Source organism: Sinohyriopsis cumingii, chromosome 1, assembly GCF_028554795.1.
Source record: "Sinohyriopsis cumingii isolate HCF-2022 chromosome 1, ASM2855479v2, whole genome shotgun sequence".
NCBI classification, from domain to species: Eukaryota; Metazoa; Mollusca; class Bivalvia; order Unionida; family Unionidae; genus Sinohyriopsis; species Sinohyriopsis cumingii.
Window position 1 is genome coordinate 35,640,859 of NC_142961.1, and position 5,677 is coordinate 35,646,535.

A 5,677-nucleotide genomic window follows, 5' to 3' on the forward strand; every position below is an offset into this window, starting at 1 on the left:
TCGATGGTACATTTTGTGTGGGGCGCCTTACGGTGACATCTGTACAGGTACAGTGTTACTATGCTCAAATTAATCGTATGTGCATATTTGTTAAATAAAAACCTTCTTAATACTAAATTTATATCTGAACATCACACACACACACACACACACACACACACACCCTCTCTCTCTGTGGGTAGGTTTTGAAACATTCCTCAATGATTTTAGGCTAATATGTAATATTTTGCTTTTTGTTGGGCATATAAGGATGACGATTCATTCTAAAATTGGGATAAATAATACCATTTAAGAGGCCATCGATTAATAGCATCGATGTTTCGCCCATCGTTACTCATATGATTTTCTTAGTATCATTGATTTTATTTATAATTTCAATTAAAAATTACAACTTACAGAATCAAATTCTCAACATACAGTTTAAATCACGAAACAAGGTGGTGATGATGGTTTATTTTTTTTACAGTTAAGAAACCCTTTAAGACACCGTAACGCAAAACGATTTGCAGTAAACTACAAGTTAATCGTCTTTTATTAATCTGCTTATCACGATAAAAAAAAATTGTTTTCGGATGGGGATGGGGGATGAATGAATTTAAAGACTGAAAAGTCGTGTTGTGTGTATATGTATGTATGTATGTATGTATGTATGTATGTATGTATGTATGTATGTATGCATGCATGCATGCATGCATGTATGTATGTATGTATGTATGTATGTGTGTGTGTGTGTGTGTGTGTGTGTGTGTGTGTGTGTGTGTGTATTTTTTTTAGTGATTCCGTTGAGAAAGGGTGTTACTTGTTCAAAATTTTTCTTTGCAAAGGGCGAGACAGATTTTTCGTTGTCAAATATGATAATACTCGCATCAAATCCCTGCAAAATAGGCTTGTGTCGAAACATATTTGTTGAATTCCTTAGGTTATACTGACACGCCACATCATTCCTGCCAAAGTTTTTTTTTTTTAAAATGTCTTGATTAGAACAGTCTTGATTAGAGCTTGGAACGTTTTCATGATTTTATCATTAATAAACTATTGTAGTGTGTGTGTGTGTGTGTGTGTGTGCATGCATGTGTGTGTGTATGCATGCATGTATGTATGTATGTATTTATGCATGTATGCGTGTGTGTTTGTGTATGCATGCATGTGTGTGTATGCATGCATGTATGTATGTATGCATGTATTTATGCATGTATGCGTGTGTGTGTGTGTGTGCGTGTGTGTGTGTGTGTACTGCGACTGAGCCTGTAGACTTTTTGAACATGTACCTCTCTGATATGTGACGTGAGGATACTCATTGCTGTTGTGATCATAAAACAAGCAGACAGTCTTTCCGACGAAAATAATTAAACTAAAGCTAATACCAAGAGTCGACATGATAAAGTCCACTTGTATTTTATTTTCATCCCCTGATCTCGGGACCGGCGTCCATGGGCCGTAATGCAAACTCCCTTGCATCTGTTGTTGCAATTTGTTTATATATGACCTATATCTGTCTCCAAGGATTATGAAGGGACCAAGAAAATGTGCCATTCTTGTAGATGACTGGCTACGACATAAGCAACCTTTGTACCAAATTTGGCGAATTCCCACCTCCAGCCCCTCCACTCTTCCCCCACGCGATAATTATGTCTGCTGATTAGACACACCGAAGTTTGTCACCTATCTATGTTTTACATATTCACTGTTCTGCAGAGGCTGATTTTCCGTAGCTTCCCTTGAAGTGTCACGTTAAATACATAAATTCTGATGAGATTCTCAAATTGTTACGGTGCCTGGATAGTGACACGAACTTTTTGTTTCATATCTTATTTAAGAAGATATTATTTCGTTTATACAAGATAAGACAAAATACATTGATAGGAGCATGGGTCTACCTGACTAATGTCTTTGTTTCTGTAAACAGCATATCACATAGCTAATTTTTGTATATGATTATAGGTTATATTTTAAGATTATTATTATCTGTAGGTAAACATGTTTAGTTGAATTTGAGTTCAGGACATCGGTTTTCCCCTTGGGAATTTCTCTTCTTCCAAATATTTGCCATGTTCTTTATTAACATTTAAGTAAAAACCCTGACCGTGTAGGCAACTTACACTGTTTTAAAAATGAACTATTGACCCTCATCTTAGTCCTCTTATTGTGTCTTAGATTTTTATATTAAAGGTTGTTTTTTACCGTCAGAATTCTTTATTCCTATCTTAACAGCTGAAGTGAAATCTTTCATTTGGTTGTGTTCAGTTTTAATTTGAGGTGATATATTTATTTAAATTATTAATTAGAATTAAACAGTGTTCTTAATAGTTTCGGACTAAATCAATATTTTGCGATAATTATGAATTCATTTAGAGACAGTTTTAAATTTGATCATTGACATGCAGCAATATTGTTAGCTCATTAACACTATTCCAGACTAGTTGTATATCAGCACATTCAATACTGGAATTCATTTTAACAATTTCCACATTGTATTCAGGGAAAAAACGTATCTGTTTAATTTTACTAAATTTGCTGGTTTTCGCTCTTTTATGTTACTTAGCTTAAGCCCAATAGGGCGTAACAATACATATATATCAACATACATGCGTACAAACATACTTAGTAGGGTTCGAATTTGCGTACATAATACACAGCTACACGTGTACCTGCATACCAAATTACAGATGTTCTAAACTAAAACGGACATAATATACCAACGGTTAGACGCATCGTTGGATGGAAGTTGGAGACCCATGCATGCAGAAACTATCATGCGGATCAGTATCGTCAGCAGTAGCTGTATTATCACGAATGGTTTGATTTCCAAATGTGTGACTTACCTTACAGCGGCTATTACAAACACAAAGTCGATATTCTGGTGTCTTATCTTAAATGGCTACAACGATTAGAAATGAGGTCCAAATAACCCTCGGCTTCATGCTTACCTTCCTACCTATCTACCTACCTAAATATAGACATGCCTAGACACACTTGTAAATAGGGTTTCACTTTTCGTGATTTTTATTGATTTCCTGCCAGATTTTGCTTACAAATGAAATGTGATGAAGCTTGTCATAATATCAAATGCAAGTAAAAATTCTGGTAAAAATTATTAGATCGTTTTATATCGGTACTTTCTTAGATATATTGTGATAGGCCATGACGGTCCGTCTGTTACTGTTTTCCTTGTAAACTAATTTACATCTACATTGACTGAGGGAGAGATCACATTTAACACGCAGTATAGGGAGGATGGGTAAATGATAATGAAGGTTTTTCATCCTGGATACACGCCACAAGATATGAACAAAACTTATTGGCAATTTCCAGCCACAGTACATTGAAAACATACGCTTTTTTATTATTCTGTGCAGTCTTAGTGATAAATTAACAATGTAGAACGGAAATGTACCGGTCTTAATTTGATGTTCATATATCACATTACACACATAATTTACAACTGTTATAAGTTTTCACAGCGTTTGCAAAATGTACGTATGTTGGTAGCCATCTATATAAACAATTTCGTTTGTAGAGCCAAGTTCAAGTGTTCGTCCACCCTCATAATCTACCTGTGCATATAGTACATCTGCAACAAACAGACCAAACTTTACAGAAACAAAAACGATGAACTAATCTTGGTACACTCTTTTTTCAATCATTCCATGCCTGGTGCCTTGTGTTTATGGCGTCGCTGTCAAACCAAGAACGTTCCGTTCAGTGTGTGATAAAAGCACATTGTCTCTGAAATTCGTATATTCGGTCATGTACAGCGGTCATTTACAAGTTAATACCCTCCATTACCCACTTATCCAGATCGTATCGGTCCTGAGGCAACAAAAGAGATCCATAAGGTCAGAAAACTTCCTAACATTTGTAATGCTTTAATCAGGAAGAAGTTGTTGAAGACTTGTCAGTGTCCAAAGATCACGATGCACTTATAGGAGTCACGGTACTAATTCAACTCCCATAGTAAATATATGGAAACATCATCATATTCCAAATTCAATAACTTAATATTTCTGGGTGCTGATGATCAGACTTATATTTCTCAATGCACAACTATCCTTGTGTGCAAGCTTCTATATGGAGAACACCATATGACACGCAGCATTTTATTAATCTACATGTACATGAAGCACATGTTATTGATTCTGCACCAAATGAATCAGGTGCTACTTTCATTACTGAGTACTCATAAGTCAAACCTGTAAAAGTACCAAAATTGCATGAATCGAATTTTGTCTATATTTTTTTAAAATTTCAGATAGGATAAGCTCTCAAAAGATATTTTTACTACAATTTTAATTTTCATTATTAACCAATTACGGACCACCAAACCCGTATATACTCTAGTATTTGTTCAGCCATTTCTAGACTGGTTCACAGTTTATCCGTATAATTAGTACCGTGTGTCCTGTAGTTACTGTCGGGAATCCGGTCTTTTTCTGCCCCCCCCCCCCCGCCAGTTTAATCTTATCATCTCATGCCAGATCTTTTCCAATAACCGCGTAACAGTCGTGAAAGGAAACAAAAGCTTTTCGCGTCCGGTTCCGCCCATTTATTGACGAAATTCAAATCCGATTCCGCTTAATTAGTTTTGTGTGGCCCTGAATACACTGGACAACAAATTTTTACAAAAGTCATGTTACTGAAATAAAATTAGTCAATTCTTATCAATTTTTATGTGCTGAACACGAATATGACAGTCAAATTGCAAAATTGGCTCTAGTTTTTTTGTAATCTGCAAGAAATTAATGTTTACATAACGAAATGCATTCCAATAGTAAAAGGTCAACTGTAATAGCCTACCTATAAAAAATCAAGTCATTGACTACATCTTAGATTTCTTCGCCTGTCTCTTGTACAGCTGTTCGGGAGCATCTCTGAGGAGTGTCCAGCAGTAGTCAGCCAGCATTGTAGTGGACCATTTTCCCTGGTATCTTTGTTCCATTGTTGCGATATCTTGATGAAAACGTTCGCCGTGTTCATCACTAACAATACCACAGTTGCTAGGAAAGAAATCCAAATGGGAATGAAGGAAGTGAATCTTTAGAGACATATTGCAGCCAAGTTTCTTATACTTCATCAACATGTCTTCTACTAGTTCCTTATAGTTTTCTGCCCTAACATTTCCGAGGAAGTTTGTAGAAACTAGGCGAAAAGCATTCCATGCTTGTTTCGCGTCACCTTCCAGCAAGTTGTTGAACCGGTCATCTTTGAAAAGCTCTCGAATCTGAGGACCCACAAAAACTCCCTCTTTAATCTTTGCTTCGCTGAGTCGAGGGAATTTTTCATGCAGGTATCGGAATGCTGGCAAAGTCCGGTCAATGGCTTTCACGAAGTTCTTCATCAAACCTAGTTTGATGTGAAGGGGTGGTAGCAAGATTTTCTGAGCCTCAACCAGAGCTGGGTGTTGGATATTCTTCTCTCCAATGGCTACATTCTGCATGTGATTCCATTCCTTCCTCATGTAGTGCATTTCCCTTGCTCGGCTATCCCACTCGCATAAAAAACACATGTATTTTGTATATCCTTGCTGCAGTCCCATTAAAAGGGCAACTACCTTCAAATCACTAGAGGTGCCAGCTGTACTTGTTATACTCAATGGAATTCAGTAGCTGCCTTAAGTTATCGTATGTCTCTTTCATGTGGACAGCATACGCTACTGGAATAGATGGAAGAATGTTTCCAT